Source organism: Trachemys scripta, chromosome 3 (genome assembly GCF_013100865.1).
Source record: "Trachemys scripta elegans isolate TJP31775 chromosome 3, CAS_Tse_1.0, whole genome shotgun sequence".
NCBI classification, from domain to species: Eukaryota; Metazoa; Chordata; order Testudines; family Emydidae; genus Trachemys; species Trachemys scripta.
The window spans coordinates 192,166,173-192,178,813 of NC_048300.1; positions in this window are offsets into that span (position 1 = coordinate 192,166,173).

A 12,641-nucleotide genomic window follows, 5' to 3' on the forward strand; every position below is an offset into this window, starting at 1 on the left:
GGTAAAGTGTCCTACCATGGTGGACGGGATAAGGCAGCCCTCCCCAGAAACCTTTTGCAAAGGCTTTGGGAGTACATGAAGGAGAGCTTTCTGGAGATGTCCCTGGAGGATTTCTGCTCCATCCCCATACACGTTAACAGACTTTTCCAGTAGCTGTACTGGCCGCGATTGCCAGGGCAAATTAATCATTAAACACGCTTGCTTTTAAACCATGTGTAATATTTACAAAGGTACACTCACCAGAGGTCCCCTGTGTGCCCTCAGGGTCTTGGGTGAGTTCGGGGGTTACTGGTTCCAGGTCCAGGGTGACAAACATATCCTGGTGGTTGGGGAAACCGGTTTCTCCGCTTCCTTGCTGCTGTGAGCTATCTACATTACCTCCATCCTCATCTTCCTCGTACCCTGAACCCTCTTCCCTGTGTGTTTCTCCAGTGAGGGAGTCATAGCACACGGTTGGGATAGTGGTGGCTGCACCCCCTAGCATCGCATGCAGCTCCGCGTAGAAGCGGCAAGTTTGCGGCTGTGCCCCGACCTTCCGTTTGCTTCTCTGGCTTTGTGGTAGGCTTGCTGTAGCTCCTCAATTTTCACGCGGCACTTCTGTGCGTCCCTGTTATGGCCTCTGTCCTTCATGGCTTTGGAGACCTTTTCTAATATTTTACCATTTCGTTTACTGCTACGGAATTCAGCTAGCACTGATTCATCTCCCCATATGGCGAGCAGATCCCGTACCTCCCGTTCGGTCCATGCTGGAGCTCTTTTGCGATCCTGGGACTCCATCACAGTTACCTGTGCTGATGAGCTCTGCGTGGTCACCTGTGCTCTCCACGCTGGGCAAACAGGAAATTAAATTCAAACGTTTGCGGGGCTTTTCCTGTCTACCTGGTCAGTGCATCTGAGTTGAGAGTGCTGTCCAGAGCGGTCACAATGAAGCACTGTGGGATAGCTCCCGGAGGCCAATAACGTCGAATTCCGTCCACACTACCCCAATTCCGACCCGCTAAGGCCGATTTTATTGCTAATCCCCTCGTCGGAGGTGGAGTAAAGAAACCGGTTTAAAGGGCCCTTTAAGTCGAAAGAAAGGGCTTCGTCGTGTGAACGTGTCCAGGCTTAATTCGATTTAACGCTACTAAAGTCGACCTAAACTCGTAGTGTAGACCAGGCCTAAATCACCTAGCAATTCCTCTTTTCCCCACTTGCAGCAGCAGGGGAGCCCTGAATTATGCAGCGATATCAATGAATATTAAAGCGAGTCTTGGCTCTTCAGTGGCATCGGTGTATTTCTTAAACCATCCCGCAACATCTGGCGCTCTGAGCGCCCATCCCGACACAACACAGAGATTCTTAGTGGGGGAGTAGCAGGGGGAGAACACTTTTGGATTTTCTGATATTTCTGGAATGAGCAAAACCTTTGCAAAAAAGTGAAAGACACATTCACAGGCCTTAGATCATGGGGGTCTGCTCTTGTGTCTGCCAGCAGCAGCAAATCATTGGTGTAGCTGGATCAACGCAATCCCAGAGTTTAGACAGGCAAACGCACTATATGCCCCAGTGCAACTTAATCTGGTTCAAAGCAGAAATAAACAGCATCAGTGGAAATCACAACTTACAACTGCTTTGCCTGTCCACACTGCGGGTTTGCAGCAGCACAGCTATCCTGGTGGTTAAACCCCAGTGTAGATAAGGTCTTACCAACTGTAGACGCTCTAACCAGAGGTCTGGAAGACAGGGAGGGGGTATGATAGGTGTACAGTGTCATCTAACCTTGTTAGACAGCATGGTGATAAAAAGCCAAAGCAGTACTGTCGCTATACTAGAGCGCCACCTGGTGTACTACCCCTGGAACTGCATGATTACTAGAGTATATGTAGGGCTGAGAGACTGTCCCAGCTTCTCAGCAATAAGAACCAGGAATACATAACTGGCAGGCCCAGTGCAACCATTTAGGCAACCGCCTAGGATTTGGGAGGCGCCATTTTCTTCGGCAGCGACCACGGCTGCCGGATCTTCGGCCGCTCCGATCGCTGCCGGTATTTAGGCGGAGGGAGCTGGGGCAATGGAGCTCGGGGAGGGGCGCCTGCAGCAAGGCGGGGGCGGCACGCAGGGGAACTCCCCGCCCCAGCTCACCCCTGCCCCGAGCATGCCCTGGCTGCTTCACTGCTCCCGCCTCCCAGGCTTGCGGCGCCTAAGCTGATTGGCACCTGGCGCAAGATGGAAGTTTCGCCTAGCATCCTTCCACTGGCCCTGATAACAGGGACTTACCAGCTGGAAGAGCAGAAGATACAGCAAACAGCAGCTAATTACAAAATGGCCCCTCTAAGATTGCAGCTGTCTGGCTCCGCTCAGTTTAAAAGAACAGCCCCAGAAAGCCATGCTGTGGGGCAAGGGAGAAACGTCCCTTCAAGAAGGGAACCCTGGGCTGGTGAAAGTTATGTGGGACCCGGGTGTCACTTAGAAAGAAGCTCCTGGAGATAGGGCCCAGTGTTGCTATCACTGTTGTATTCCAGGGGCCAGGTGTATACAAGAGTGAGGAAACAAAGGATGCTGTGTCAAAAGTCTTGGTGACAGTCCTTTCAAAACAACCAGGCTAGCCCTGTAGCTTTGTAGTGAATATCCAAAGCCACCATGAAAAAAAACAAATCTTATCCTTGGGCCCAGTGTCTGACTTTCCAGATGATCGGGGCTGGGAGCATTGTGAAAACAGTTCTCACCTGCCCCAGTAGCTCCAGGGCTACCGACTGTACCCAGCACTGAAATCACTTGTAGGCATTACTTGCCACAACTTCAGATGGGGGTGGAAAGGTGTTTTGATACAGCGTTTTTGGTATTACATTCCAACATAATCACACTGCCTCAGGAGCCTGCCCTTTTAGCTCCAAGGGTCCCCAGTTCAAATCGTGCTGCGGTGGCCATCCCAGCTAGGACATTGCACAACCTTCCCCACCCGCTTCTATAATAGACCCATGTTCTAATCCTTGCTCTAACTCCTGGTCAGCTGGTACTAGTGTTGTGCATGTGGTGCCTGGCTCAGAGAGGATAAGGGCCCTATTACTAGTGTCAAGTGAAGGAAAATGTCTTTACCTCAGGTGGTTGAGGCCTATAGCATGGGAGCTAGAAGATCAAGGTTCCAGTCTCAGCTCCTTAACTGAGCGAGTGTTGGTTGCGTCTCCTCTCTGAGGCCTACTTTCCCCATCTGTTCTTGGCAATCCCAGCCCTCACAGCTGCGAGAGGTTGATGCTCGGAGTGTGGGGAATGTGCGCAAGTTTGAACTGGGTAAGGTGCTTTGGGAGACCATTTGTATAAAAGACTCCATAGAAAGTGAAGCTGTATTCAGTGTGTCACATCCTTGTTCACTGGTTCTGTCTGAGGAGATGAAGCTCACTTTGGGCCTAGAAATTAGGTGGCTGGGTGCTGAAAGTTGAGCACCTACCACTGCATTCGGGCACCTAAGATCTAAATTAGTGCTGATTAAAGTGAGTGGGAATTGAGGGCACTCAGAAGCTCCCAAGATCTGGTCATAAGAGAGATGAGAAATGTAGGACAGGAATGCTCCAATCCCAGCTGCAGGGGAAGAATGTCTTCAATTGCGAGAGTCTTGGCCTCAGATCTTTGACCCAAACAACCAAAATGTTGCTGACTCGACCAAGTGCACTCGCTTCATGCGATGGGAATCGAAAGTTTGGGCAGCGTAATTAGGTTAAACTGTTTTCTTGATAGTACCGTATTTGCATATTGCACAGCCGAGCTTCAGATTTTATCTGTAAATAGGCCCAATTTGGGGCCTCTAGCCATGCAAATTAATGGGAGGAGGGACTGTCTAGGCAGACTTGCGTGTCAGGTGGATAATTGCCCGGTGACAGGCCCTAGAAATAAAGGCCGCCAACTGGATCTCATAGCAGCTATGCCAAGAAAAGGGCAAACGTGGTCTTTCATTGAATAGCAAGAATGTTATCCCGGCGCTCAGGAAACATAGTGATGTTAAGATATAGCTGTACATTTCACTCATCTACTTTTTGCCACCATGATTATTTGCATCTGGGGAAACACAGAGTGATTACAGCTGGGTGGGAATTTTGCAAACAAATTGTCTTTTATCGGAGAGGCAAAAAAAAAGACTTTTTTTTCAGAAATGAAACATTTTGCGAAGCCAGATAGTTTTCTTGTGGCTATGCTTAACTTTTCAAAAGTTCTTAATAGAAGCTGCAATTTAAAAAAAAAAAAAATAAACTAGCCTATTGGGCTTTTGGCCTTCATTTTTCAATTATTAATTGTTATTATTTTATTAATGATTATTATTTGCACTACAGTAGCACTTTGGAGCACCAGCCACAGACCAGGAACCCATTGTGTTAGGCACTATACAAACACAAAACAAAAAGACAGTCACAATCTTTCAGTTCTTGCTCTTCTTCTCCTTGTACATTTAGGCTTCCCACACAGTTGTCTTCTTTGGGCTTTGTGTTCTAACATCCTTATGTTCCGCCATCATTGAACCTTAGTGTTTTGTGGTTGGCTGTTCTTATTATACCTCCCTCCTTTTTTTTTTGTGTAATTGTGTGTTCAGTCATTAAGCCTTCTTTGTGTTCGGTCATCAACCTTGCTGGCTTGGTTTTGCTGCCTTGCTGATTTTGATTGGACAGCTCAGCCACCCGGGGGGATTTTTTTTTGTTTGTTTTTCAAAATCAAACAGAGTGTCTTTTTGAAAACCTTCAATTTCAAATAAAAAAAAAATATTTTTGAAAATGAAAAAATGCCTGTGACATGGTGTATCTACCTCCCACTGGTCCTGCAGGGGTTAATGTGCATTGTGGGCTGAGGAAGCCACATCTCTCTGTCCCTGCTGGGCATGCTCAGTCTGGAGACAGAGTATAAAGAGAAGCAGCCCTGCTCGTTTGGGCCGGACTGCCAAGGAGGAAGGATGTGTATTGCAAGCTCCCTCCAGAGAGCTGTGGGAGCCCCGGTCAGGTCGACACTGACCAGGCACGCCAAACCCCACGCGGACCCCGGGCTGCCTGCGGATACCTGAGAGGGAACTGAACCTGTCGGAGATCTCTCCAGCTGAAGATCCCAGGGACCAAAGGACCAGCGGACTGCTTCACTGAAAGACAGGATCGGAAGTGGCCCAGGGGAAATAAGACACTGGCCCAGCCATAGGACCGTGAAACTTGTCAGCGTGTTGTAGTGGGATCCCCACTGACCCAGTGGCGGAACCAACCGCCACTGTTTGGGCCCTGGGCTGGGACCCAGTGGAGTAGGGTGGGCCTGGGTCCCCCTACCCTCTACTACCAACCCCATCCCTGGGGTGGCAGCCTCCCCACATTAGGCCTGTGTTTCTCTGCTGTCTGCCAGAGCTAGGACAGCAGGCTGTTTGCTCCTCCACCCTGCCTGAGGGCCTGAGCACCCCAGACTGCATGTTTGTTGCTCTACCCTGTCTGAAACCCTAAGACTGAGCCAGTTTGGTGCTCCACCTGGCTTGAAGGTCTGAGACCCTGCGTAGTGGCCCCAAAGAACTCTGCACTGAGAGAAAGGGTAGCCCAAAGAATTCTTACCACTAGGCCACACTGTCCCATTTTTGTCGGTTAGACCATCAGAGCGACTCTAGCAGCTGGGGAGTAAAGCCCCCCGCCAACCGTACATCCCTGGGTGTATCTACCCCGTGACAATGTGCAATAAAAATTATGCAGAAAATGTCAAACAACAAATCCATTCTATTTTGAAAACTAACAGGATGAAAATGAGCTTGGGGATTTTCAACCAAGGTAACAATCTAATTATGTGGGTATAGATAAAAGGGCATATGGAGGGGGAGAACCTAGTGTGGATGCAATTATACTGATATAAAAAGTGCTTATGGTGTTATAGCTTATTCTGGTTTGGTGTAATTGTGTCTATTCTAGGGTTTTTACCAGTATGACTATGTTGTAAAAAATTACATCCCCTACCCAGTATAGTGACACCAGTAGAACTTCTATGTGCCGTCCAGGCCTAAATAACAAAAAAGTGAAATCCAGGGAAGGTGAAAATGCAAGTTAGTGCTACTGCTGAGACTACAGTAAAGATTTAGGTCTAAATTGTGCTTGAGTAGTTAGTTACATCCACAACCCCACAACGTCTCACTGAAGCCAATAGGTCTATTTGTGTGAGTAATTGCAACGAAGTGTGTAAGGAGTTCATAATTACACTGGCTTACCTCTGGGATCGAGGCAAAATGTGTTACACTTGCTTGTTCTCTGCACCAAAAATAGCAGGATGGGATCAAAATGTTTTCCATCAGGGACAGCCAATCTTTTTACAAAGCCTGGGACTCAAAAGTTGCTTTATTACAGATTTCTTTCACCCTACTCCAACTGCCTGGAAAAGTAAAGAATTAGGCTAGTTCTACCATACACCCTTTCCCCTTCACATTTTCCTATGTATAGAAAAGAGTTTAAAGTAGAATTGGCTGAAAAGCAAATACTAAATCATTTTTAGAAATTTCAGCTGGTTGGAAAACTGAGGAAAAAATAGACAATTTTTCATTGCAATAGTTGAGCAATTCATCAAAAAAATCAACATACAAAAAAAGTAAGACTGATCGGTGACATGAAGCCTATCAAAGAAGGGTCAGAAAAACTTGGACAGAACCATTTTCCATTGGAGAATGCAGTTCTATTTAAATCAAAAAGCTTCAGAAAATTGTGTAGATTTGCTGACATTTTGTTTTGGAGGGGGAAAAGTTCTGCTAATATTGAAACATCCTATTTGGCCATTTGGGGAATGAAACATTTTAATTTTTTTAAATTTTTTAAATTGTATTAAATGTTTTAATTGACCTGAAACAAAAAAAGTTACCGGAATTTTCTTTCACAGAGAATTTTGAAATTTTCGGGTTTCATCATGTATTTCAAACAAATTTCAAAACCTCGGCCTCCTGTGCTGAATGGAATGTCTATTCTCGCCACAGCTCTACAAGTCACCTGTGACCCTTGTGTGTGAAAGGCAGAGCTGGTCAAAAAAAGTAGGAATAAAAAAATCATGAAAATATTCAAACATCTTTACTGTTTTTATATCAATATTTTTATTTTTGAAAATTGAAACATTTTGATCAGCTGGGGAAGAACGGGGGTGTTTGTCCAAATTTGAATTTAACAAAAAAGTGTCTTCAAAAATTCCAAATCAGAAAAATTTCAACCAGCTCGAATGAAAGGAGTTTGGCTGTCTCAGTCCAGTTCCTGGTGGGCAGATGCCCACATCCCCAAAACCACAGCCATGATTGGTGCTAACTAGGAAAGATTAAAGAGATATAGACCCTGTCAATACTAGGCCTGTGTCTACACTAGAAGCATTTTACTGGTATAGGAATACCAGTTTACTACACTAGCACTCCTAATGTGGAAAGAGTTATACTGGCTGTGCCTTTACCAGCATAGCTTATTCCTCCACCACCACCATGAGCAAAACAAGCTGCCTTGGTCAAAGTGTGATTTTGGTGGTACGACTGCCTCTATGCTAGGGGCTTTTGGACAGAAAAACTCTGTTGGTCAGATATCAGACTAGCATAGCTAAGCTGGCAGAAATCTGCAGCGTAGACATAACCTAAGGGCATTCACAGAAGCACAATTTTCTACTATCCCTCTGTCCCATTGCTAGAAGAGCAGCCTTTTCTACAGCTGTTGTAGCAAGACCATTTAACAGCTCTCAGCAACAGTCTGGCAATCCCTTGCCTCTGTGATCTGGATTAAGAGTGAGCATGGGCAAAAGGGGGAATAAATGGCTTATGGAGATATCTGGGTCTCTGATGTGAATGTAGTCCAGGCTGACAGGGACCATCAGGCTCTTTGGCTTAGATGAAGTCAGTTGGGGATGGTGTGGGTCTCTTAGTTTCTATTGGATCAGTGTCCACCTCAGCAAAGTCACTGCCACTGCTGGCCACTTGCTGGCAGTCTCAGCAGAGAATAATGGAAAGGATGCAGACAGGGCCCCTGAGACGCTGATAGAGAACAGTGCGGAGAAAGCGGTGCCTGTGCTGGAGACCGCGTATGTCAATCTGCAGCACCGCGAATGTGGCACCATTCTCAAATACTACGAGCCCTGAAAGAGAGAGAAGTGCGCCCTTCTCTGCTGATTTATCTTCCGAAGCCCTACCCCCAGGATTTTACACCAAATACTGACTCCAGTCCTGTCTTGCTATCAGTCAGCAATTAACCCACATCTGATGACTCTGAATCACTGACAACCCCCGTACAGACCTCTGGTTTAAACCCATCAGACTGCAGGCTAGACGAAGAATGTCTGGCAGATTGAGAATGGGTCCCCCTCCCCCCAAAATAGCAGCCAGCGTACAATACAGCAAAGGGTCTCCATACAACTGCATACCCAAGTCTCAAAATGAGTCCCTTTTCTCTGGCATGCAATGGAAAGCAATATGAGATACTGGAGATCAGCCACTCATCAGTCTGTACAGCTGCATCTAGGAAACTGCAGGCATCTGTTTAATTGTTAACATGAATTTACAGTCAGAGGAGCAGTGATTAGTGACACTATGGGTCTGTCTAGATTAGAGGTTATAGTTCTGTTCTAACTCAGATTTATCAGCTATTGTAAATTCTCATCAAGACACATCACAAATGTTTATACTTTACCCGAGGCTGAGTCCTGGGATAAACCACAGATATTTGCATCCTGGAACAAACATCTGCAGCAGAGGTGACACATGGGGGGGAGGGTGCTTGTCATGTGCCCCCCCCAGATTTCTTGGGATGCCTCTCACTGGGACACCTAGAGCAAAAAAGCAGCAACGCCCCCGCTGGCAGCACTCACCGTGTGTCCATCAGTGCGGGGAGGAGGAAGCAACAGGGCCGCTGGCTGAGCTCCCCTCACCTCCCCTTGCTACATGGGGCTGCTTCTCCTTCCCTGATGCTGGAGTCCCAATGCTGCCTGCTTTGCAGTCCCCCCACCACATCAGAACCTTTCAAATGTGCCCACCCATCCCCATCCAAATGCCACCTCTGGGGTGGCAGTTACTGTTATGTTAGTTAAGCTGAGTTAACTGGGAATCAGTTCCATCAATAGCCACACACACGAGTCCAGACCGACCTACCTGGTAGGATTCCATATTCTCTCTCGCTCAGTGACCCCTGGCTCTAGTTTGCTCCCTTCACCAAAGATATTTCCTGACTGCCAGCAGCACAATCTGCAGCCTCTCTCCTGTCTCTATTGGCTCTGCATGGTGAGCAGTGGCAAACATCTGGGTGACAGTTCAGTAATCAAAGATGTCTCAAAGAAAACCAAAAGCAGACAATCCCTGCTCCACTAAAATCATCTCTGCTGTCAATGTCAGCGAGGCCAGGATTTCACCCTGGAAGCGGAACTGAGCAAGTATTGCCTTCAAATGCCGAATGACTGTTCTATTTCTGCCTGTAACACAGAGGCATATGTGTGGTTCACCACTTTATCAGCAGCTCTTATCAGGCCCAACAAACTCACTACATCTCACGCACTTGTAATAATCTGTGTCTAAAAGGTGGCACGTAAGATGTTCCTTGGAAAATTAATAACTCACTGATCATTAATATTCTTGCATGATGTATACAGAGGGTGTGTACAAAGACTTATAAATATGTGCTAGGTATATTCTAAAAATTTCTTTGGCAAGCAATGCACAAGCCCTGTCTGTCGTAGACAACAGAATGTGTATTTGCTTTTCTGACCAACCTAGTCTTCAGGCAGAGACAATGAAAGTCTATTTACTTATCAGGTAAACAAAGCTAACAAGTGGGGGAAGAGACTGTACCCCGGTGTCTATACCCCAGCCGGACAGAGAAACTTGGGACATGTTTACATGTTCAGCACTCCAGCTGTGCTGCTGCAGCGTGTCTGGTGAAGATGCTCTATGGGACGGGAGAGAGCTCTCCTAGCAGCATAATGAAATCACCTCTGCAAGCGGCAGAAGCTACATCAGCAGAAGAAGCGCTCCTGTCAACATAAGCACTGGTGTGGACAGTGGTATGTCGGTGTAACTGATGTTGCTCAGGGGTGTGATTTATTCACGCCCCTACTGCGACACAAGTTCTGCTGACAAACTGTAGTGTGGCTATAGCCTTGGTCTGGGTTTTACTTTTCAAAGGTTTACTGGCCTATAACGACAGGGGGTCTGAACCTCAAAAGATAAGTAATTGAATCAAATGATTGTATACAATACTACTGTATTTAAAAGTGTATCAAGTAAGATCTTTTAAAGCTAATGACACACTGGTGATTAATATCATTGTGAAATGTCTGTATTACCACTCTGTGAGGAAATATAGATGATATTATGCTTTCAAGTCTGATCAAACACAGGGAGAAACCGGTTCCCTCCCAGACAGGAGGGAAGGCAGCTATCTACCTGTTGGCAATGAAAATAAGGAAGGCGTGATCAAAAGCAATGGAAGACTTATTTACATAGAAATCACCAGGGAGATGTGAAGTTCATAGGAAAGGAAGAACAGCATGAGGTCATCCTGAGCGGGGGACAAACCAGTGAGCTTGGCAAGAGATAAGGGGAGAGGAGAAGCCATCTTGGCATCTATCACAAGACAGACAAGGGGCCATACCTCATGCAAGTTGAGAAAGATGTGTCCTTCAGCCAAGGAGGGGTTGAAGTCTCTGAGAACTGAATATAAGAGAACCTACTGCGGCAAGATCTTTCACCTAGAAAAACAAGAGAAGCCAGCAGCTTGTACTTCTGTGGAAAGTCCTGACTGAGGGAAAGTCAGCCATGGCTGGAAAGAAGAAAGATTGGTAAGAAATGTTGAACAAAGCCTGTAGATTGCTAGATTTCGGTTTAGACTGTTAGATGGCATTTTCACTTTTATTTGCTTGTAACCATCTCTACTTTTATTTCTTGTACTTGGCACCACTTAACCTATGTCCTTTTCTTAATAAGCTTGTTTTATTTTTACAATAAACCAACTCAGGGAAAGGGTGTTTCTCCCGTTTATATTAATAAGCCGTGATATGCTTTTGTCTCTTTCAAGGAACAAACAAACCTTAATCTCTCTCTAAACGGTCCAGGAGCGGGCTTTGCTCGCAGAGCACAGAGTTTTGGGAAAATTCAGGATGGTGCATGCTTTGGAGTCACCTTGCCAAGTCGTCAACCAAGGTCTGGTGGAGACCAGTGGAAGTCTGTGGTATTGCAGGCAACCTCCTGGATACAAAGTGAGAGACCAGGGCTGCCCAACAAAGACATAAAATGCATGCTGCTTGTTGAGTGCAGGCATCCCAAGCACAGAGCTATTGTAGCAAAGTTTTAAGGCACTTATGTGGTACAGGGTAAGAGGTGACAACTCCACCAGTTTGGATGCACCCCAGAACATGACAATGCCCCTAGAATTCATTTGCATAATACTAGGAGCACAAATAGAACAATCATTTGGAATTTGAATGCATTTGAACGTAGCACTTGGTCAGCTCCACCCACTGGGTGAAATCCTGGCCTCACTGAAGTTAATGGCAAAGATCCCAGCAAACAGGCTTTCCCTTTGCCCAGATGTTTGGTCTGATTTTATTTGTTACTGTTTATGATGGATTAATGCTGCTAGCTCGCTGTTGTTTGTTACCAATATATTTGCTGTGTCTGGAGCCTAGAACTTTTCCTGTGGGCTTTATTTTAACCTATTGTTTAAATCTAAATAAATACCAATTAAAGGTACTAGAGCTAGCATAAGGCTGACTGAATCTGGCCCACAGAGAACAACTGAACTACTCCCATAAGGCATAATTTAGTGTCATTCATGTACCAAATGCCATACGTAGTGCTTTGTTAGTCAGTTTTCAAAAGGGATTGGACAGAGTAACACTTTTGAGCCTAGAGGAGCCATCTCTAAGTGAAGCCGTCTCAATAGTTATTTGTAGTTGTTAGACACTGTACCTAAAATATACCCATCCCAAAACATGTAATAGTTGCTGATCTCATTGGCATCAGTGCAAAAGCTGACAAGCCCCTGCTGCAAGCACATCTGCTTTGAAAGCCCATGAAGCACCACTTTCTAAGCCACCCCTCAAGAAAAAGGGTCTGTCCATGTGTGCAGAAGCTAGCGTGTTGGGTGCAGAGCTTCCAAACACAGCCAAGTTACATGCCCTCTGCTGAGCAGAGTCCAACCCCACAGAACATCCGCATCGTAAGGCACACCACTGGAGAGACACGACCTTGACATTTTATTATTTGGATAAGTATTGTAGCATCCACTGAACACAAGGCTGAGACAACAGTTAGACAAAGGAAAAAAGCAGTATCAGCTGTACAGAGAGTGAAATACCAAGGACCACTTTCAACAGCCACTCCTGCGGAGAGCCCTTTACAGAGAGAGTTACTAATACAATTCTGATAAACCTTGCACCAACACTGCTAGGCATGATTCTGGGCATATGGTTTTGGAGCTTTCTAGGAATAGATAATCATCTCTTTGTGGTATAAGCCTATTACACCATATAATACAGAAGCCCAAATCTTCAGTCTTACAAATCACTGGCTAAAAGGGAGTTAGTAACACTTTACATCCTTCTCTGCTTGTCCCTGGAGAGCAGTGATAGAAGCGAGCACTAATTCAGCTGACAGTGCTTATGGAGTCGCTGGGTAAAGTTTTCATAAGTGCCTGAGTCCTGTTAACTTTCAGTGGGACTTG